The sequence below is a fragment of the Balaenoptera acutorostrata genome, chromosome 3 (assembly GCF_949987535.1).
Source record: "Balaenoptera acutorostrata chromosome 3, mBalAcu1.1, whole genome shotgun sequence".
Lineage (NCBI taxonomy): Eukaryota > Metazoa > Chordata > Mammalia > Artiodactyla > Balaenopteridae > Balaenoptera > Balaenoptera acutorostrata.
Genome location: NC_080066.1, coordinates 173,049,363 through 173,073,516, shown reverse-complemented (window position 1 = coordinate 173,073,516; position 24,154 = coordinate 173,049,363). Strand labels below are relative to the sequence as shown.

General features: G+C 43.4%; 1 pseudogene; it reads left to right on the top strand.

The window, feature by feature from the left end:
- LOC130707602 (tyrosyl-DNA phosphodiesterase 1-like) overlaps nucleotides 1-24,154 on the top strand; it is a 70,310-nt pseudogene that overhangs the window by 23,349 nt on the left and 22,807 nt on the right.

Genomic DNA, 24,154 nt, shown 5'->3' with positions numbered 1-24,154 from the left:
TCTAGCCCTCTGGAGCTTGAGCTTATAGGCAGCCAGGTCTGTTTCCTTAGGCGTCTCTGGGTTGGCTACTATGGGGAAGGGATTAAGGGTAAATGGCTCAGGTGTTCATTTTTCTCCTTTATTTAAAAAAAACTTTTAATTTAAATGTTTTAAAAAATGTATTGACTAGGTAACTTCACGTGGTTCAAAACTCAAAGTACCAAGGGTATGAAATCTACCTCCAACTTCCCTCTGCCGGCCACCCCAGAATAGGAGGTGCTGTTATCTCACGGTTAGTCTAGATTCTACTCTGTCTGATACTTTCACGTCGTGGGTTGTAACTTTCTTAAAATATTGGCTTGGCCAAAAAGTTCGTTCGGGTTTTTCCGTAAGACCTTTTGGAAAAACCCAAACGAACTTTTTGGCCAACCCAATATTTAAAAGTAGTTTTTTTGTGTAATCCTATTTCCTAGTCAGCCTGTCATGGCTCTGCTGATTCTTTCCTCCTCCACATGTGTTCCAGCCATCCTTTTCACCTGCTTCTTGGTCTGCCTGTTAATTTCTCAATTTTAAAATTACTTGGCCCCGGATGATTTCTCTTCTTATTTTGTGAAATGTTAAAAACGCCTCACATCTTGGTATCCTGGTTTAGAAAGTCGTCGTCTGTCATGTTCCTCATCCAGAACTACTCTCATGAGTGGACCTCTAATCCAGGAGGAGCCCCACCCACCCTGTGGGCTCCGAGTTGCTACTGGGAGGAGAGACCTTAGCCAGCCAGCCCGACATGGTCGTGTTACACGCACAGGGTCAGAGGGAGGCCCAGAGGGGTCACCGAGCTTGCCCAGAATGACACAGCCAGGTAGAAGCAGATCCAGGTCCAGAGCCTGGACTCCCATCCTGGTCGCAAGTATAACCCCTCATGCGAGGGGTCACCTCGAGGTGGGAAGGGAAGGTGTGACTTGCCACCCTGCTAGAAACGTGTACAGAGTTCACAAGACGCACAGCCGGGATCCTCGTGGTTCTGGATCCTTCCTGCCCTGACGGCCTGCCTCTTACTAGTCTCCTTGGAGGGCTGCTGGGTGAAAGAGGAATTGGGCAGTTTCTCTTTTGGCTTGTTGGGTAGAAGTGTGGTGGAAATAAGCCAAGAAGGGGAAAAAGGCAGACACAGCTCGTACTTGCTGAGGCTGCTTTAAGTTAGACCCTGTTCATTACCTCATGGGCGCCTTGGTGAGGCAGGACTGTTAACCTGATTTTGCTGTTGAAGAAACAGCACAAGAAGTTTGAAGCCATACTTATTTGTAATCTACAAGGGACCAGTTCACAGAAGGACTGGGTTTAGCTGTGGTTGTTTGCCATTTGTGGGTATGATATAGAAGTTTTGGCAAAGTACACTGACAAAGAATTGATGAAAGATGTCTTTAAAGTTTTTTTACTGAATTATTTTAAAGTCTGAGGTTAGTGTTAATATAACATGACTAAATGTGGTCTATACTCATTCCAGACACCAGATGTGGGATTATATGTATCCCATATGTTATATATGAAAGTGAGTTTGTTTATTGAAAACATATTTGCACATACATTTTTTCTTAGATAACTTTTATTTTCCACTTGGTTAAAGAGCTACATTGACGTAGGCATGGGCAGAACCTTGCTGGGGTTACTGCTGGTGGTGTGGAGTTGCTATAGCAATTAGGAGTAGAGCACTTAACTGTTGTCATCAAGTCTTTAAAAATGATGTAGAGGTGCGAGGGGGAATAAGGAAGGTGCGTGAATGAAGGAGGGAGCATGGAGAGACTGAGTTGGGAGAGGCGGGCAGAGGCCAGGTCTTACTGGGTCTTAAATTCACAGTGAGGTTTTCAAAAATAATTCTGAATATGATGGGAACCATTGGAGTGGTGCCGTCAGATTTGTTTCATGTTTTATAAGGGTGACCTTACCTACCATGTGGAGAGAGGTAGTGAGAATTCACCTCTTCCTGAGGGTGAGTGCCTAATCAATACAGAGGTACCACTGTGATCAGCTGTGCTTCTGACTGTTAAAGGTTATATATTTTTTTCCATTCCAGAATATGGTTGAGCCCCTTGTACCCACGAATAGTCCATGGGACCCACAGATCTGGAGAATCAACCACACACTTTAAAGCTGACCTCATCCAGCTACTTGATGGCTTATAACGCCGCTCCCCTCAAGGAGTGGATAGATACCATCCAGGAGCACGACCTCTCAGAAACAAAGTACGTGGCCTCTTAGCAACTTGGGGTGCTTACCTTGAACACCATGTGAGGTCTGGAACACAGGGGCCCGGCAGGAGATGGCTGTCCTTCGGGACGTGATGAGAGCAGGGCCTGTCACTGTCTGCACCTCCTGGTCCTCAGGCACTGAAGTGGAGGCCGGGAGATCTTGCCCCTCACCTGAGTGCCACCACCCCACCCCTCCCATCCCAGCCGGAGAGCTTTCTCTTAAAATTGCTGAGCTCTTTGCCTGGTACCTTATACCCCGTGGGTGTCCCACCATTACTTGATGTGCTCAAAAATGATTTTAAGTGTCAGTTACTCCTCTGAAGAGGCATCTCAAGAAAGTGGGTTGGCTCTTAGAATATTTCTTGCTTAATGTTAGTTTTCATGCATATTTTGTGATTTGGGGAGTCCACAAATCACTATGTTCTGTAACTTGTGCTTTATATCTTTTTAGTGTTTACCTTATTGGCTCAACCCCGGGACGTTTTCAAGGAAATCAAAAAGATAACTGGGGACATTTTAGGCTTAGGAAGGTAACAGAATTTTTACTATTTTACCATTTTTTAAAAATTTAATGTATGTTCTGTCCTTTTTCATTTATAATTGGTATATTTTGAAGGCAGCTTCATAGTATCTCTAGCACAATTCTGGGCAAATAGGAGGCACTTGATAATTGATTGTCTAATTATAGTTTCCAGTAATTACTTGTATTTTAACATTTTGCCTCATTTATAGGTGTAGAGTTAACGATTCTACATGGCAAAAGTACGTGGAGGATTTTTAGTTTTTTTATTTCTTGTAATAAAGATAGAGTTTTCTGGGGTTTTTTTAATTTTTTATTTATTTATTTATGGCTGTGTTGGGTCTTCGTTTCCGCGCGAAGGCTTTCTCCAGTTGCGGCAAGCGGGGGCCACTCCTCATCGCAGTGCGTGGGCCTCTCACTGTCGTGGCCTCTCTTGTTGTGGAGCACAGGCTCCAGACGCGCAGGCTCAGTAGTTGTGGCTCACGGGCCCAGCTGCTCCGCAGCATGCGGGATCTTCCCAGACCAGGGCTCGAACCCGTGTCCCCTGCATTGGCAGGCAGACTCTCAACCACTGCGCCACCAGGGAAGCCCAGTTAGAGATTTTTTATTCATATAAGTATTATAGCTTTTGATCAGCACATCAAGGATTTTTAACACAAATTCAACACAGAGCAGAAAATAGTGTTGAGTGAAGACTACAGCTGAGCTATGATGTGTTTTGTTTGCTAAACCATTGCCCTGAGAACTGTAATTATGACAATGACATTTGCTGCTGGTATGAAAATAAGCCAAGAAAGGTCTTTAACAAAACTAAACAACCAGCAAGTTAAAGCTTAAAGTTTTCTCCACCTCTCTCTAGGAGTCAGTTTATCGACCTTAGTAAATTCCTTAAAGGGGCTTTCTTAAAAGCCCCTCTTTTTCCATAAATTATTTATGTTGTGTGAGAATTCCGCCCGGCCAATGACAACTTTTCACTTTAATTTCCTTTTGTAAGTGAGACCACAGCTGAAAGCGGGCAAGGTCTCGAAGCCACCATCTTTCTGTCTTGACCTGGGGAGGAGAGGGTCCCACATACTGGCTAAGTGCACAGCTTTGTGGGCGGATACCCACACCGGGGGCCAGATCCTGACCTGGTTACAAGCCATGTGACCTTGACTTGCTCCTTAACCCCTCTTGACATCCATAAAATGGGCATAACAACAGTACTTCCCTCACAGAATTGCGTAAGGATTAAATGAGGAAATGAATGCAAGGCACGTGCTGAGTGTTGGGTAAGCACTGGTGTGTATTAGCCTGTGGGCCGGTGTTTCAGAACGGCCCGGTGATGGCCCATATCGTGCAGCATCCCAGTCTTACTGGAAGCGGAGTAGCATCTTAGAGTTTGCGGCCACTTTCCACTGTCAGGAACCCGTGTTGCATCATAGCTGCGTTCCAAGGAAGATGGGTGATCAGACGTCTGTTCCACTGAGGTGTAAAGAGAAGCCCAGGGCCTTGGCTAGGGCCATGTACCTGATCAAGGACTGAGCCCAGAATAGCCCAAAATAGAAGCCGAGTCCTGTTGTTGGCTCAGTCCCGTTTCCTATGCCATGCTGCACCCAGGGTGGAAGTTGAGAACTATTTGGGCTCTTTGGGGAAGTGCGTTTATAAATATTAATGCCTACTCTGTGGTAAGGAAAATAGTACGTATAAAATAAACAATACATCCATCAGAATATGAGCTCCCCTGGGGCAGGAACTGAGGCTTTTTTTTGTTGTTGCCATCTCCAGCCTCTAGGAAGACCTTCGGTACGTGTTTAAATGGATAAAATTTCCCAGTATTTTCTGAATTGTTTCTGCAGCTTTGCATAAATATCAGACAAAGCAGGAAATGCAGGTCAGTCTTCTGCAGTGCTTATGGTAGTATGTATCTAAATGTAAATATATTCCCTTTTATTTACAGAGCGTCACAGCTGCCTAGATCCCAAGAGTTAAACCTCTTTCAAATGATACGAGTCAAAATATACAATAGCTTGACCTCCTAGTATTGTTTAGGTATGTTAAACCATTGCAACTTCAAGGCAGAAATCTAATTTCGTGTGGCAGGTTGGTGCTTTATCTGACATCGCTACTAAAATGGGTCTTCTTTTTATTTTTTTAATCTCTTTTTGCTTTTAGTACAAATCAAAGAATTTTGGAAGAAGAATACTTGTGTCCACTTACTCCATTAAAATAAAATATCTTCAGTATTTAAAAATATTTCCCAAAGAAGGAAAAAAAAACTACCCATGGGTATGAACTTGGTCGCTAATATTTTCAGCCTTTCCTTGTGAACGAGGCATTCCAAGGGCGGAAAACCGTGTTCTGAGTTGTCACAGCATTTCTGTTCACGTGTTTGGAGTGACAGTAGCATTCGTTTTTATTCTCTCACAGCTTCTGAAAGAGCATGCCTCATCCATACCTAAAGCAGAGTCCTGGCCTATAGTAGGTCAGTTCTCAAGCATTGGCTCCATGGGGGCCGATGAATCAAAATGGTTGTGTTCTGAGTTTAAAGAGAGCTTGGTGACACCGGGCAAGGAAAGCAGGACCCCAGGAAGTGCTGTTCCTCTCCATCTGGTGAGTGCTTCTCCTTGAGGTCACCGTTCTAATCCTCTGGTCCAGGAGAAGAAACAAGTAAGTCCTCTTTGTCATAGAGAGATGTTTCATTCCGTGGTTTGGGGATGGAAACAGCAGTACGTTAGCTTAGTCATTTGTAATCAAGTGGCCCTAATATCATTTGGTGCTGGGAGCTTGCTGGTTTGTTCAGAGCTCCATCTCAGCCACAGACTAGACGGCGAATTCTCCATTCCTTCCTTCAGGTTGTCAAGCCAAGGGAAAAAATACTTGATAAATCATTGCCAGCAGAATTACAAGCATTATTAATTTAGAGACCTTTGAATTAATAATTTTGCATTCAATTCTGTGTTAATTTGTCATTTCAGAGGGAAAAAAAATACTCAAATGGAAATGTAATTTTCTTTCATTGACTGTAAATGCTTTCTGTAGTTTAATTACTAGAAGTTTAATTTTTTTCAGGAAGATAGGAACTTGTTTAAAATTTAAAGTACATTTTCTAAGTCTTTAGGTATTTCTACTTGAGATTTTCATTTTCTTAAAAACGAATCTTCATTCCTTTTAACAAATAGTTCTTCAACGTGGTACATTCCAAGTGTTTTTTTTTTTTTTTTTTAGATATATCCTTCAGTGGAAAACGTGCGAACCAGCTTAGAAGGATATCCAGGTAATTGTTGGGGAAACTGTCCCGATTGTATTTTTTGTGTGTGTGTATTTCATAAATGCCCTGGTAAACTTTTTCTTTTTTAATTTTACTGGGATATAGTTGATTTACAATGTTGTGTTAGTTTCAGGTGTAGAGCAAAGTGATTCAGTTATACATGGCCCTGGTAAACTTTTTAAAACAAGTAATAAAAATGCCTTCCTCCTTGAGACCAGAAAAGTGTTGGTTAGAAATTTAGAGATTATTCTCTCTTAACTAGATAAGGATCATGAAAGTAGGTAATATTGAGCAGTGCTGTGGTCCAAAGATGATCCCATGCAGTTGGGCAGTTTGTGTGTTGTTTAATCCTCACAATAATGCTCTGAGTGATTGATATTTTTACCAGTAAGATTGTTCTCACTTCTGCCACCAGCAGATTGGTTGTCCAGACAAGACGTCCGGATAAAACCAGCTTCCCCTACAGCTGTGTGTCATACCTTTCTCCGACCTCTCTCTCCCCGCATCCCCCCTGCCCAAAGTACTGTGTGGTTCTTCCAGATTTAAATCCCAGATACAGATAATATTGAAGGTCCGGAACTTACGCTGAATACTGAGATGAAACCTTTGGTATAACCCAGTTGATATATCTCATCTTGCAAGAGCTTCATCTGTAAATCCTAGGACTGTTTTGTAGACATCTTTCCGTCTTGTCCTCTATTTCCCTTATGTCAGTGCTAGGCACTAAACTTATTTAGAATTCAGCAACCCCCCAGATAGTGCATTAAGGAGGTATTATCCAGAAACCCAAACAGGGTAATGCCTTGGAAAAAGGGGAAGTCTGATTGGCATTTGCTTATGGCTGGAAGCAGAGTTCTCTGAATTAGACCAGCTTAGTCCATTCATTGCTTATCAAACTACATGTGACCCTGCCAGGAAAATCTCAGTAGGGTTTGGAGTGTATTAGCCCATTTGTTGCTTTTTAACGGCAAGCTAAAATTACTTCACTGAGACTCAGGGACATGGTGATTTTCTGGTTTGTTTGGCTGCTTTTTTTTTTTTTTTTTTCCTCCTTTCTGTACTTCTGATAGGCTAGATCCATTCAAAGCATGTTTTTTAGTAGGGAAGAACTTGGTATTTTCAATAAAGCTATTGTGTAACTGGTCCTTGAAACCTCAGCTATGTTCTTAGTTAATTTGTAGTGGGAGATACAACATGCCTTATTCGATATGTCAGAAATTTAAAGCCCTCTTTGGATATAGATTATTATGGAGAAGTTCTAACGTGTTTGGAAAGTCACTGATGAATCTACAGTGAACTTTCTTCCTTTCAAAGAGGAACAAAAATTGGCTTCTAATTGTGTTTCCACTTGGAACTGTGTCTTTGTTCTTTTTGTAGGACTATGGCTTTTAAAATTCCTTTTTAAAAATGTAACTGTTTACTGAACACTTTAATTTAGTGATCCTTTTATTTCATTTGTAAGAATCTGTGTAGCTAGGACAAAGTCTATTTGGAAATATCAGTGTAAAAGGTGAAGGAGGCAGGAGAACCAAGTTTTTATCCTAGTGTGCCCTCCCCCAAGTGTCCTGGTCTTGGGGAAAAAACAGGTGCACCAGACCTCATCTTGAAAAATGTGGCTAAGGGTGTTTCACCTGCATGAGGACAGCAGGATGGGCAGAGATTCATTCTCTGGTCTTTCCTAACATTTCAGATCTGTGCTATTATAGATGTTAAATTTCCACCACCACTGCCACCCCAGTGATTAAATACCTTTTTCTATTCAGATAGTAAACATTTACTATTTGACATGCATACCTAAGAAAGGAAACCCCACTGAGAGAGCAAACCCAATGCAGGTTTGTTTAGCCATTTTCTTTCAAAGAACTATTCCATAAGATGAAATAAGTAGTGGTTTTCTTTTACCTTCCAACTGTTTGCTGTAGATTTTCTTCTTAACGAAGGATCCTCAAATTATAGTCAGTAATTTTCATTTGTTTATTTTATTTTTCTTATTTTGAAAGCTGGGGGCTCTCTTCCCTATAGCATCCAGACGGCGGAGAAACAGAATTGGCTCCATTCCTATTTTCAGTAAGTAATAGGTTTAGAATGCTGCCTTTGCTTCTTTAGGGTAAAATAATGTTATTTGTCAGTCTGATTTTTTTTTAAAAAAGAACCTTATATAATATAGCTATATTTTTTATCTGCATATGTTAGTGATAGAAATCATTTAAAACAAGGTTCTAAACATTTCTTGGAAATGGTTTTTAATACCAAAGAGTCAAATATTGGCATACAGAGAGAAAGGTAAATAAAAGAACATGTTGTGAAGTTTCGAATTTACATAAGCAGCGTTTTCGTCCATATTTCCAAAATATGTCATCCTTCTGTCTACACATTCATACGCTGTGAAACCACAGGCTTACCGAGGGAAGAATCCACGCCACTCTCTCCAGGGCACGGGGTGGCCTTTGGCTTGTTGTAACAGTCAGCAAATGGCCGAGTGTTCAGGTGAGCGGGGTGTCCCACATCCTCTTCTGGCTGCAGTGGCTGCACATCCTGCGTGTTCTAGGCCAGTTCTAGTTTCATACTTGCTTCAACAAGCATTCATTTTGCTGGACGCCAGAAACGAAGGCAGATTACATTTTTGTAGCTTTTAGTCTGGGAGTTCCCTGGCAGTCCAGTGGTTAGGACTCCACACTTTCACTGCCGAGGGCCCGGGTTCAGTCCCTGGTCGGGGAACTAAGATCCCACTTGCAGTGCAGTGAGGCCAAAAAAAAAAAAAGCTTTCAGTCTAATTGAGTATGCCATTCATCCTGGAGCCTTTCTTTAATGCTTTCTTTGGAGATGTTTGGTTTTGCAGAGGACATTTTTAAAAATTGAACTCCTTTCACTATTGTCTTCACACAAGTGAATGTAACAATCTAATAACGAATCTACCTAATCCTGATTTTACTCTTGCAGACAATCTGTTTTCTTGAGGGACCATCCTCTTATATTCATAAGTAAGGATTGTTGCTTCATAATATAGGTCATTTTTTTTCCCATGGAACCTTAGTCCTAAAAATGTTGGAAACTTAGAAACCAAACTCAGATATATGAATATCAGCATTTGACTGGAATATTTCTGAATTATTCCCCTGCCTTTCAACATTCCATTTTGATATTCATACTGTTTGTGTTTTTCCCATTTTGTATTTTATTCTTTCAACAAGCATTTGGTGAGCCTCTTGTACTCAGTAACGTGCTCCGGGAGCACAGTTCCTGCTTTCAAGGAGACCAGATGTGCATACATGCGGTTAAAAGCACAATAGAAATGATATGTATGTGTATTCATAACAAGATGGGAAGGCCATACGAAAGGTTACAGTGCTTTTTGTAGGTGGTGGTAAGTTTTTCTTCTACGTACCTACATTCTAAAATGAACATGTGTTGTGCTCTTAGCTGAATACAGTTTAAGGAGATATCACAGGTCATATCACAGAGAACGAGGTACTCACTGTTTTTTAGATGATAGGATTTTGCTTTTGAGACAGTTTCCTCATACTAGGACTATGACCAATTTATATTTTCTAATTAGTGATGTGTGTCTTTCCCGTCACTAGCAAATGGTCAGCCGACACGTCAGGCCGCAGCAATGCCATGCCACATATTAAGACATATATGAGACCCTCTCCAGACTTCAGTCAACTTGCGTGGTTCCTTGTCACAAGGTACGTAGTTCTTACATTCCTGATGGGAGGAGTTGTTAAAGTGTATTTGTAACTCCTGCTAAGAGTACGGAATAGGGTTCCAAAAAGTGACTTTGTGGATTGTCATGAGTTTTCTGTGTGTATGTGTGTGTCTCATATGAGCCTTATTTAAAGTAGGCCCACGTCATGAATCCCTTGGAAGAGGGATCATTGCCTGATTTTACTTATAAACGTAGATGTTTACACGGTTTGCATAAAGTTTGTGTTTACTTCTGTATTTAATACTTCAGAAATAGGAATTAGGCAAATTGACATTTGGAGTAAATACAGAAGAAGAATAACATGGTAAAATTAATATCCCTTAATTATTTTCTTCTTAGATAAGTGAAACTTGAGCAATCAAATCTCTGTGTTTTTTTAAACATATTTATTAAGATGTAATTAACGTACTATAAAATTCACCAGTTTGAAGTCTACAATTTAATGATTTAGTATATTCACAGAATGATGAAACCATCACAATAATCCAATTTTAGATTATTTTTGTCACCCCCTATAAGAAAGTCCCTACCTATTAGCATTTTTGTGTCTGTTTTTATAACAAGCTATAAAATAGAGCTAGACTAGAGCTTTAGTTCCTGGCTTCTAGTCTGAACAGAGACCGTTAGGCATCTCTTCATAATTTAATAACACAGTTGATGCCAGTAGCAACTAATTAAGGTATCACAGAGCAGAATTATTTCTTTAATGATGAACAAACTTTTAAACAGAAGTTTAAAAGCTTTCATGAACACACTTTTCAACCAAAGAGCCACTTAGAAGCAACCAAGTTACTTTCCCAGTTTACGGAAATTAGTGGCTAACCTTTGCCCCTGGCTCCGGATACGGGTCCGAGACTAAACAGTGTTAGTGGTGGAGGTTAGATGTGAGAGAGGGCTTCCCAGACGTTTCTGAGGAGCCATAGCACAATGGGAAAGCATACTCTTGAGTCCTAAAGATCGGACTATTCTGTTATTTACTAGCTCTGTGAACTTGGGAAATTTATTTAACCTGAGGCTCTTTCCTGTTGTATAAAATGGGAAAAGTGATGGCTGCCTTTGGGGGTTATTGTGAGAGTTAAATGACAGAGCCCAATGCTGGAGACATATCAGCCCATGACATGAGAGCTGTCATTACACTTGTTCAAGCTCTGCCCTCAAGGCTGTGAAGGATGGCCAGGGGAATTAGTGCCCTTCTCTTTGCTGTGTGCTTATAAAAAGAGAAACTTCTGCCTGTGAAGAGTAGGTTACCTGAGTATGAGACCTGAACTGTAGATCCCCTGGGTGGAGAAGTCATTGCCTGAGACAGATAGGACATGCCAGGGACAGCGGAGACATGGAGGCCGTGTGACCCCTCTGTGGGTGAGGAGTTTGGGCCTTGGTGAGTGGGAGATTGTTACTTCCTCCCCCAAGTGTATTTTAAATAAAACACACTTGAGAAAGCTAGATCATTACCAGTATTCCTGAATTCAAGTGATGAGAAATTAAGTTATAATACTAGCCAGTCTTCTACGAAGTTAACCAACAAAAACATGAATTTGGGCCTAACGTGGATCCTTGAACAGCCTCCCAAGGGACCTGGATATTCAGAGACCACATTTCAGTGTCAGCTCACCTATATGCTGAGTACCTGTCTGTTAAACCGGCTTACAAAGTTGCAAGGAGAAAAACCTGGCTTTTAATACCGGTTCTGTCAATGCTGTGTGTGACCTTTGCTTCCTGTATATGCTGATGAATCAATAGGACTCAATGAAATTATCTACTTCTGATTCTACAACGCTACCATTGGAAGCATTGCGGAGTGGTAGGCCATCATACATCCCAAGGGCTACTTTATTACAAAGCTTGTTGTTTTGCTCTGTGTTGAGTACCTGAAATGATGTGACATTTCCCTCAATCAGATCTGACAGATTCTCTACCTATTATATTATGTTTTTATACTCATCAATGCTCTTACTGAAATCATACCATTTTGCAGGAATGTTGAATTGAATTTGAAGGCTATTCTTCCAACTTTGGTTAAAATCCTCTTTAACTATTAGCAGAATGTTTTTTCTCAAAATAGGGTCAGAGCAATATAAAGAAACATATCAATTATTGGGGAAAAGTGGTCTTGTCTAGCATCATGGGTTTTTTGGCTGAGAAAACAGGTGCCCCGAGAAATTAAGCATTCAAAAGCATGCAGCTCACCTTTTATCCACATGGAGTGATCAGAAGTGATCTCTTTTACTCCCTTCCTGCCGTTGGGTAGACTTTTCCTCCAGGATGTTAGTGTCGAAGTCTTCTATGTAAGAGTGCTCGCTGTGGGTCTTTGAGGGTTACTAGAGATGGAAATCCTGGTGCCGGAGACCCAGGGATAAAGGAGAGGAGAGGCTGTTTGGAGGGCTGGCCTGTAGGATGGAAATGGAAACGTTGGGTCCTGGGAAGGGAGGGACGATTCCTCTCGCGCTGCCGTGTTAGTCAGGGTTCTCCAGAGAAATGGAACCAGTAGATGAGATACACAGAGAGGTATTTTTATTTTAAGGAATTGACTCGTGATTGTGGGAGCTTCAAAGTCCAGAATCCATAGGGCCAGCCCACAGCCTGGAGTCTCGAGTCTCCAGTCCTGTGTTGCAGTCTTGAGCCTCTCTTTACTTTCCCTGGAAAAGACAATTTGGGGATTGTTTTTCCTCAAAGTGGAGTGAAAAGGATAGATGTGCTTCACAGAAGTTGCATGAGATTTACTGATTATGATTTAAGGGCACTAAGGGAGGCTGAGATTAAGTTAACCCCGTGAGTAATCCTTTTCTACGGGCTGAGTTTCATAGTTTAACGACAGTGTGTGGTCAGCCCTGGGAGCACGACTGGGAAAAAGAGTGAGGCGTGCTCTTGCCGTGCAGGGGCTGCGGGGAGAGACGACGCTGGCCCCTCGTCGTTCCGCTGTGTAAGGACCAGTGTTAGAAACATATTTTCTGGCTGGAGCAGGGTCTGGTTGGGTGAGAGACCACCAGCTAAAGCTAAGAAAGTGTTATTTCATGTAGGTATCAAGGTAGGTCTCGAGGTAGGTCTGAAAGTAAACCAGGTGGATTGGGAGGGGAATCTGAGCCGAGGGGCTAGGGGACGAAGGGCACAGAACTGAGAAAGCCCATGGGGCTTTCAGGGAGAATCTGAGTGAGTCCATGCAGCTAGATGAATAAAAACAGATTCAGATACCTTCAGAATAGATCTTCTCAGACAGGTGCACCTGTGTTCTCGCACTTAAGTCCAGAAAGCATCTACTGTCAATTGATTCATTTAATATTTGGTGGTGGTTTTGTACTGTGAATGTCTGCTGTAATACTGACTGGCTTAATTATAACTTGGAAGTTAATTGAAGAATTTGAAATTTGTCTTTGTGAATCTGTGGCTTCTAATTTTATTCTGGAACACCTAGACCAAAAACTATACTTGCCAAGATGTTTAAAGGATAACAAGTAAGATTCATTCAGGGATTTCGACATGCCAGGTACTGTTCTAAATGCCTTATGTACGTTTATTCATTGAATGCTCACAACAGCTCCATGAGGACTTGGAGAAATGAGTGGTTGAAAAGGCTGCCCGTGGTCACACGGTAGTAAGTGGTAGAAGCAGGATTTGAACCCCAGGCATTTGGCTCCACGACTGGCACTCTTCAGCTCTACCTTCTAATGCCTCTTAATTAAGATACGGTTTTAGTGCTCCTGTTTTCTGTGAAGACCAGTTAGGTCAAAAGAAACTGCAGCACATTTTTCTTTGTTATGTAAAAGAGAAAAAGCCTCCATAGCACTCCAGTTTTATGAAAGGATACCTGAGAGACGTAACTTCTGTAACAATTTAGAACATACTTAGAGCCCGCTCTCCAGCCCTTTCATAACAAGGGCAAGTACAGATCCCAAGTATAGGTGACATCTACTAGTAACTCCTATCTTTTTTGTTTTTGTTTTTGTTTCCAACCTTATCTCCCAAACCGAGCTCGTCTATCTAGAAGGCGGTTCCTTTCCCGGCATCCCTCTTTGCCCCAGAGGCACCTGCCCACTCTCATCAGGCTTGAAGCCCAGCTGTCCTCTTGTGCTCTTCCTTCCCTTGGAGCGTTTACCGAGGTCCTTCCTCCTGTGGATGCTGGGCACTCGGGATAAAACAATAAGAAGATTTACGTACTGCCTTTGAGATGCTCAGAATCTCAGAGATGTCAGAAGCCAGACACAGAAATGATTTCAGTAGAAAGAGATCAACTGTATTCTTGAGGTGGGCACGTGGATGCTTTCGAAATAGCTGTCAAAGCTTACTCATCCTTCAAATGTCTCAAAGTTTCCTTTTCTAGTCCCTGGACTTCTGAAATGATTGCCTGTCCGCTGTCCCGCCGCACAGGTCATCCTCTTCCCAGGCCACCTGTCCTCGCTGTCCATGACCATTCATCTTTCAGAGATGCGGGTCTTCCCCATCGTCCCACGTTCAGAATCCTCACCCGTTTCCTGTAAGCTGAAGTCTGGAGTCCCCCGTTGGCATTCAGACCCTGGCCACCCCATTTCCACCTTGCTTCTCCTGTACTCCCTGGTGGGAACTGCCAGCAGCAGCCAGGCTGGCCTCCTTTGCCCCTGCAGTCATCCTGCCAGCAGCCCACGGAGTCCCCTTTCCAGACGCTTTGGTCCTTTTCCTCTGCCTCTCCAGCTGCTGCTCATCTCATCAGTATTGTGCCCAGGGCTGGCCTCTTCTCGGGGAGGCTTTGCCAGCCTCTACCGGTCTCTCCGCCCTGCACATCCTTAAGAGCACTTGTGCGTGTGCTTGGGAGCTCACCGTCCTGTCTCACCTTGTAGAGAGGAGAGAGCACGAGCTTTACATCATCAGACGGTCCTGGACGAGACGACCTGTCTACTCCTGAACGAGCCTTCTGCCGTGAACGAGTTTCTTAACCGCTCTGAGCCTCAGACGCCTCGTTGCACAGCAGCCACGAGGCTGTGAGGTGCCACGCGTGGTGACTTGACCCACGGGCAGAAGAGTTCACCTTTAAGTTCAGAGCGGTAAATTCACTGGTAAAGTGTAATGAAAGAACTGGAAGTGGAAGGGCACGATCTTGACACAGGGGTCACTAGTGATAGTCCAGTGCGTGTGGCCCTCCGTGTTACCTACCCCACCATTAGAATGAGAGGTTCGTGCTCTCACGGAATTTGCATTAGGACCAAAGAGGTTCTGTCAAACAGCTGGTTGTATATGTGTTACGTAATTGCGGTGTAATTCTTTTCTGACCATTCTGCATAAGTAGATTTTCACCCAGCAAGGCCTACGCTGACTTTCAGTTCTCAGCTTAAACGTCACTGAAACTCTCCTTGCTTCCTCAGCCTCCTGGTGTCCATCTATCCAACAACTCGTGGTGCACATATTACTTATTTTAGCCATTGCTCTTTCCAGACACTACTCTGTTCCAGGCAGGGTGTCCATATGCCCTGGGCTTCTTCCATGGTCTGTGTTGTTTCCCTTTCAGTGTGGTTGCTTGTGTGATCGCTGGCTTCCCCTCTCACCTCTGAGCCAAGCCCATTTCCGTCTTGTTCAGTGCCCCCCGGTGCCTGGCATGGAGGGGCGCTCAGCACAGATTTGTTAACGAGGAATCGAACGAAGGCCAGGATGGAGGCTGTACCATTGAAAGCACTGCCTAGACTTTGTGCGTAATTGACTGTGGGAGATGCTTCAAAGGCGAGTCCTGGGCTTGGGGTGTGGCTGGTAGGGAGATGGGGGATGGTCACCATCATCAGTAGAGAAGTCAGGAAATGAAACTGGTTTCGGTGGGAGAATGGTCAACTCGATTAGACTGATTTATTATAGTGGGGTGGTCAAGTGGAATTGTTTATTGGCGATGTTGCACTCAGAAGGTCGGTGTACACATGGTGTATTTTGGAGTTCTCTTTGGAACTGATCATGGACACCCTGGGCCTTTGTGGATGGTCAGGGAAGAGTGGAGCACAAGCTTGGTGCCTGGGAGGGGAGGAACATACAGGGACTAAACATCACATTAACCAAGTGTTCCACTGCCACACAGATGAATTGGATCCAAGCCTTCCCTCCTGAGTTAAAGAACAGCTAACTGGTCACCATCTTCCATGAAATAATCTTCCTTCTACCTAAGAAATGTTCTATGTTGTATTTTGGGCATCATAAAATTTAACCATTCATTTCAACATGTATTTATTGAGCACCTGCTGTGTAGCAGGTACTTCTCCAGGTGCAGGGAGTGCAATAATAAAATGTAATCCTTGACTTTATGATGGTGAGAATTATACAAAAACCAAGTTTATATGTATCAAACGGTGATAATTGCTCTAGAGAAAAATAAAGTAGAAGAATAATTTAGGTGCACAGTCCTTTACTCAAAATCCTTGAGACAAGATGTATTTGGAGCATGGGAACATAATATGACACATATACCATCTATTAACATCCTTAGTGGTGTTACAAGTAGCCTCATGTTAGCTTAGGTCAACTTTTGTCACCTAATGAGTTAACAAAATTAAGTTTTGCTATTAAATATAATAAGTTAGGTAATAGCTTAATTTCCAGGTTGGTTTCAGTTGTTTCGGTTGTTTTAGATTTTCAGAGCTAACATGTAGTGCTTACGCTAAGTTCCAGGCGTTCTTCTAAAAGCACAGTCCATACACACACATACACTCATGTAATCCTCATAACAACCCTACAACTGTTAGTTATAGAGCTGTTAGTCCCCTTTACAGATGGGAGAACTGAAGCACAGAGAGGGTCAACAAGCGCCCAGGAACCCAGTAACATCCTCAGGCACTATGCTATCCCTGTGTCAGGAAGGGAGGCTGCTCATGAATAGGATGGTCAGGGAGGGCCTCAGTGACGTGGTGACATTTAAGCAGAGACCTGAAAGAAGCGAGGGAGCCGTGTGGATGGAGAGCTGGGGGAAAGCGTTCTGGGCAGAGAGGCGGAGTTGGGGATATTCTGGTTTGTGATTGAGAAACCAAGTGGGTATTGCTGGAGTGAGTGGGATTGGAGGGCCGGGAAGGTCAGAGCAGTAACTGGCATTTTGGTCAAGATAATCCTTTGTTGTGCAGAATGGTCCTGTGCGTTATAGGGTGTTTAGTAACCTGGGCCTCGCATACGAACTGCCATGTCACGGTGAAAGCCATCCAGATGCCCCATGCCTTTCTAAATATCCCCTAGATTGTCTCTCCTGGTGGATGATATTGTCGTCTTTGAGAATAAATTCAGAACTCTGTGAACAACTGATTTATGAGTGCTGCTGTTCTTTCACTTAATGCATTTTCCTACTTTAGAGTGATGAGGTGGGGTTGTAGAGAGAACCGTGGATTCTAGTCTGAATGAAACGATAATGCCAGCAAACCTGACAGTCCATCCACAAAGTGGCGGATGGATTATGTTTTAAGAATGGGGATTTTAGTGAAAGATAAATACATCAAAAGCTACATGCGTTTAACTCCCTTTTTTTTTTTTTTTTTTTTTTGACACTTTACTACTTCGAGCTATTACCCCTCCATGTTAATGTTCACGTTTGGGATGAATAAGTACTTTTTACTAAAACAAATTTCCCAGAAAAAAATTATAACAGTAATAAGCAAGATAGATGATAAGCAATGTGAATTTTGACTGTAACCTAAAAATGAGACTTCTTTTTTTTAATAAGCCAGATTTGCACGTCCAAAGAGGTGTTGCCCTTCAAGGTGGTCACCTTTTGAAACTAGATATTTTATGAAGAATAGTGCCACTGCTCACATCCTTTTGCCACTCTTTGGAATTTCCTTCAAAATGGGTTTACGTGGCGCATTAACGAGTCCTGTTTCTTAATAGACACGCTTCGGTTCTAGGCCTTGTATAAGGTTATTGTTGCTTTGTAATAAGTTACCATAGACTAAGTGACTGAAAACAATGCAGATTTATTATCCTGCAGTTTCTGTGGGTCAGGAGTCTGGACATGGGTTAGCTGCACAGGATCAGAGTGTTGACCAGGGAGGGCTATGATCTCCTCTAAGGCTCAGGGTCTTCTTCCAAACTCACTGGTTGTTGGCAGAATTTAGTTGCTTATGGCAAAGCGTAGCTGTTTGCTTCTTCAGAATCAACAGGAGAATCTCTCCTCAGGAAGGACCCAGTCCCTCCTTTCAGGCTTCACCTGATTAGGTCAGGCCAACCCAGGAGGTTTATCCCAAACCTTTTGATTAACTTAAAAGTCAAGGGATTAGTGACCTAATCATGGGAATGAAATCCCATCATATTCACAATTTTTGCTCACACTCTAGGGGAGGGGATTATACTGGATACGTACACCGGGGACAGGGGCAGAAATCTTGGGGGCTGTCTTCCAGTTCTGCCCTCCACCGGCCTCATTGGTATTCATTACCCAGCTTGATTCATCCATCTTATTCTCCAGCCTTGACTTGAAATATTTCTTACTATTTTTAAAATTGAGGTTTATTTTCCATAGTTAAGGGAAATGCCCCTTGAATATACTCAAAACACTGAACCTCAGGCTCTAGAGGCTGTTTAAGAAGTGAAGTTCTAGCATTATTTGGAGCCAAAGAAGGCAGCTTTATTGGAGTGAGGTCATAACCCTGCAGCATGATTGCTTTGGAGAACCACATTAACTAGGCTGTGTAGAGTTGTTAAAAAATAATGATAGCAAAAAAAAATAATAATAATAATGATAGTAAGTCTTATAAAAGATAAGTAGGATCCTAAAAGATCTAATTTCCAGAAAAAAACAAAAAACCTCATCACTTTAGAAGTGTACTTTACGTATTTCCTGTAGTGTGTGCATAATGGTCACTGGTCATTTCTGTACCCATCGTAAGTAGAGGATGTTGGCTTCCTGGTCATAGGGACTTGGTTTTACCCAGTTGACATTTCACAAATGTGGAAACTGGCTTGAAGATCAGGGACTGAAATCTTATAAAAATGCTAGCCTTGGGTTTCCCTGGTGGCGCAGTGGTTGAGAATCTGCCTGCCAATGCAGGGGACACGGGTTCAAGCCCTGGTCTGGGAAGATCCCATGTGCCGCGGAGCAACTGGGCCCGTGAGCCACAACTACTGAGCCTGCGCGTCTGGAGCCTGTGCTCTGCAATAGGAGAGGCCGCGATAGTGAGAGGCCCACGCACCACGATGAAGAGTGGACCCCGCTTGCCACAACTAGAGAAAGCCCTTGCACAGAAACGAAGACCCAACACAGCCAAAAATTAATTAATTAATTAATTTTTTAAAAAATGCTAGCCTTAATATAGTTTTCATCTTCTGTTTTATTTATCCTTTGAAATACACAAATATCACAACGTTTTCATTTCCTCTCTTTCATGATGTGTTGCGATTGGGATTCTGACTGAAAACCTTTTTTATAGATCCTGGGTTATGTTTTAGTATAGAGCTGTCACATCACCTAAATCTACGCTAAAACCATTTTTAATGAAGTTTCCACATGATTGGACTTGTATACATTAGAAGTTTTTGTTCTACTCTAAGAGAAAATGAATTCATAATTCCCATACTTTTTTTCCTACGAAAATGCTCTTCCTGACACTTGGTAATTTTGTGTAATGTCTGTGTTTTCTTTCAGACCACTAACTATAGCACCTAGTACAGTACCTGGTCTGCAGTGGCTCAGGAAATTTTGAATGAATGTGTGGTATCCCTGTTAATCTAACTACAGTACCGTTCATTTTTCTGACCGCTTCTCAGGTTTAAGTATGTTTTCCTTTCTGTACTGTCCAGAACACTTAAGCTTATCTTTTTTTTTTTTTTTTTTTTAAACTTAAGCTTATCCTTAAGGTTGGTCTCAAATCTTCCCCTTTGCAACTTCTTCTAGCTCAGCAGACATGATTCATTGTTTTTCCTTTGTGTTTTCAAGCACCTCTTGCCTGGTCCTTTTACATCTCCCTTGCTGGTCTTTGGGCATCCATTGGCCTCAATTTATTATGAGCTGCTTGAGAGTGGGTGCCAGGTCTTACTCACCTTTATCCTCAGCATCTAACACTGTGCCCAGCATATGGTCAGGGACCGGTACGTATTTGAATCAGCGCCCTTTTCAGAACTCTTTTGTTCAAATAAATTATATCCACACATCATAGAACAAGGGTATGCAGAGCAGGTTTGTGTTCCCACTCCTGTTGCCCAGCCATCCTGCTCAACCCCAAACCACTACTGCTAGTCTCTTAGCTCTAACCCCATCAGCCCTTTCAAACTCAGGTACCTCAGATGATGATTTTATCCAATCAGCCATCATACTGTGGAGGAAATGGCCCTGAGGTAGAGTCCAAAGATCCATGTCCTAATTCGGCATTGCTGCTTACTAGCTTTGCCTCTCAAATTTTGGGAAAGTCATTTCTTTTTTTTTTTTTTGAATTTTATTTAATTTATTTTTTTATACAGCAGGTTCTTATTAGTTATCCATTTTATACGTATTAGTGTATACATGTCAATCCCAGTCTCCCAGTTCATCACAGCACCACCAACCCCCCGGGTAAGTCATTTCTAATCTGAGCCTTTTCTCACTTATGGAATGCTCAGAGGAGGAGGATAGGAAGTAAGTGTGAAGGTTACCCATTAAACGGTATGATGTATGATGATGTTAGTCAACTGCTTGGTTTTTACTGGCTACTGACAACCATGTGTTATTATTAAGGTCATGTTCATTAGGCCTCTGGGGAGTCAAGAAAACTTATCAAGACTTTATCTGTTTTGTTTATATGACATATGGATGTGTAGTATGTGACCTAAAAATTTTCCATAGGTATAGCCTTTTCTCAACTCAGTGTGGTTAAGTTAAAAACTGGTCATAATTATTCTATATAATCAAGGCAAGTATATTCAGCCAGAAGAATATGTTCAAAGAAACTTAAAACTAGCACTTTAGCTTGAACTTATTAGAATGTTTTATTGGCTGGCTTTTGTCTGGTTGCTTTTATGGAAAGCTATTTATAGTTCTCCATCCTACTGTGAAATCATCCTGTGTTTGATGGGCAGCCTGTTATGGAATTACTGGAACATAATGACAAATACAGTGTTTAAATTTTACCACAGGACCAAGCAGGCAAGAAGATGAGCTTGAAGAAGCAACCTTGGCTGAGAAGATAGTGGCTAGGAGTAATTGGCAAACCCAGTGAGAACAATTATGAAAGCTGTGCATTCTGGGTGGGCAGAAAGCAGCAATCCCTGCTACAGTTGCCTAGCAACCGACAGGCATTGCAGGATAGTTGGTATGAGTAGAAATGTTAGTGCTGCCACTTCAGGGGAAAACAAGACAAGTGCTTGACTAGAAAACGACTGTGGCTTTTTGAGGAAACATAAAGGAGACTCTCCCCCCCTCTGCTTTTCCACATAGCTATGCAATGTTTCTCTTATGAGTTCCTTTGATTCTGAAACAAATAGTCTTTTTCCTCCTTTGTCTGAGCTTTTTGCTAAAAATCAGATTGGATCACACAGAAAAATATTCATAAATGTCATTGGAGTAGACTTGGTTGCCTGGCACTGCAGCTCCAAGTTGGTATGCTTCAAGTACTTGGTTACAAATAATGGTTATTAGTATGAAAGTCTGCAAATGACTTCCTTTATATGTTAGAGATGATTCAAGGTCCCTCACTTTCTTGCATTCTGGTACAAGTAGACCAAGGTCAGTACATGCCGCTTTTCATGCTCGTGGGAGCAAGTCTCCTGAAGCACTATCCCTGATGGGAGAAAGCTTGAGACCCCCAACCTAGGGCCTCTAGACCCTTTGTACGCTGTCATTGCTAGTGACAAGCTGTACCTGTGGCTAGAGATGACGAGGTACTGTCTGGGAGTTCTGCACCAGGAACTGGCCTCCAAAGAAGACGCCTCACAAATGATAACAAATACTTGTGTGGTGCTTATTATATGCTGACTCATTTAATGCTGACTCATCTAATCCTCCCAGTCGAGATCTAGGTACTATAATCCTCATTTTAGAGATACGAAAACTAAAGCACAGTGACCTTGAATAACGTGGCCCAGTAGGCAAGGTGGTAGAGCTAGGATTCAAACCCAGAGAGTCTAGCATGAATATTTCTTGCCTGTGTGCCAGACACTGCTCTAGGCTTTGGTGATGGATGATGAACAAGACAGGCATGGTCCCTGCCCGCAAGGAGCTTGTGTTCTAGTTGGTGTAGCCCTGTTGCCTTCTGCTTTGGGACCAGCACTGCTGGCTAAGCCTCTGGGGAGAACACGCAGCTCAAAAACCCACCGCAGCCCCCTTTCCTAAGAGCAACTTGTCAGATCATGCTTCCTCCCCGCTAACAGCCTCCAGCACTGCGGAGCCGGGCCTTTCCCCCGACTCTTCTCTCCTGGCCCTGCGACGAAAATGCTCTGACTTCCTACCCATCGCTTTGCCATAGCTTCCCCGCCCCCACCCCGCCCCCTCCCCACCCAGTGAAGGTTGTGGTTTCTGCCGTAGCTGTCATTTGTGGCCCCTGCTGCGCAAGCTCAGATGACAGTGTGGCCGTGAGAGGCCTGGTGCTGCTTTCTCCCAGCCTTTGCGTGTCCTGCCTCTGTTAGTCTTTTGAGCATCCGGTCTGTGCCAGGCTTTGGTAGGGTCCAGTGCTTCAACCTTCCAGGTTCTCCTAAAACACTTCTTCATCCTGGTCATCAGTTCCCACTTACTAGTCAACATCCGGGCACCTGACAGATTTCTCGAGCGCCTGATTCCTCTGGCTTCTGCCCGTCTACACTGTTCATACCAAACTCAACCACCCTGCATAGTGGTTCATGCCGCCTAGAGCCTGGATCCGCTGGATGTTCCTGTCGTCCCACATTGCTTTGAAGTCCCTTATCATTCAGTCTTTTGCTCATCTGCTCTGCCTTTGCAGATGCACATTCAGTACCTATTCTTGATACCATGCTGGGCCTATGGGCCTGCAGACGTCCCCGAGCTTGGGATATTGATCACTAGATCTGCCCATCTACCGAGAGCTTGATCGGGACGTAGGTGGGTGTGCGCACGTGTGTGTGTTCAGGGGAATTCACAGTTTACACTGTGGCAGTTCAGGGCATCCAGGGTGGCAGTAATGCAGGGGTGGTGGTTCAGAGAAGAGAGAGATCACTTCTGCTAAAATAGCTAGATGAAGCTTCGGGACGTGGCACGTTTTGTGTTTGATAGGCCGAGGTGGAACATTAGGTAGAAGAAATCATGTACTTGAACTCCTGAGGCAGGGTGAGCTGCCAGAGGGGGCGGTGGTCTGGGCTGGCACGGAGAGCTGTGGGGTGGGAGGGCAGCCTGACCAGTGGATGGGGCAGGGCTTGTGGTGCTGGTCTGACGGGCAGAGGACTTGAGGCTTCGCAGGTGGGGAGCACTGAATGCCTTTGAACAAGGGAGTGAGATCGCCAACAGTGTTTTGCTAATGTTACTGATGGTGTCTGTCCTCGTTCAAGGCTTTATAACTGATGTAGTGTTCCCACGATAAGGCCATCCCCATGCCCTCTGAGATATAAGCGGAGCAGGTGTTTTATGAATGTAGAAACGGGTGCAGAGCCGAGGCTGCTCATCGAGGACATGGTCGAACCAGCACGTGAACGGCTCTTTCTTCTAAGTCATGACTCTTTCTGGAATTGGTTTATGGGATAGAATAGAGGAAATAAAGCATGGGGGCAGAGAAAACTACTGAGAGACTGGTGCAGAGTTCCAGACACAGAACTGTAAAGGTGGCCGCAGAAGGGAAAAGCAGAGGGGCGTTCGCAATAGAAACCTTACAGAAGAATCCAGAGGAACAGGCTGACGAGAGCAGGGCGGGAGGCAGCTGGAAGAATTGGGTTACCTGCAAGGTCGTGAATGGAACTCTCTGGGGAAGTGACAGACGCAGGCACAGTTCGTGGAGCTGGTCGCTCACCCCAAGGAGGCTGCCCCTCACGCCGTCTCGGAAGGTTTCTGGGGAAACCACTTGTTGGCTCTGCGGCATCAGTACTTGGTGCTATTGGCTGTGAGGTTCCCAGAGGCTGCCCCACTGTGGGACCCAGGGAAGCAAAGGCGAGGTACTTGCCGTCACAGACTTTGTTTGGGGGCTCAGGGAGGGATCTTCTTCAGAAAGCCTTTCAAGGTCTCTAAGGGAATTGACCAAATACTGACTATTCATCAGACCTTTCAGTGCTACCTGGATTATATACAGTCCACTGCCTGCAACCACACCCTTGCTCTCCACAGCTCCTTCCGTTTTCTAAGCTGTTTCCCCACGTGGGAAACCAGGGGCTGGACTAAATCAGTGGTTTGGGGCCGTGTTCCGTGGAGCCCTCAGGGTCCTGGAAACCACTTTCAGGCTCACTGTCCTGCTTTAAATGTTTCCTTTGAACAAAGGACTCTCCAGGTTAAAAAAAAAAAAAGTTAAAAATATATTACAGTAGATAGCCTCCCAGAGCCTATTCTAACAAAATTTCATGGATCTGTTCAAAGTATTAATACTTTCCAAATGTTTCCTTTGTGCCGTTCTTTACAATTTCCTAAG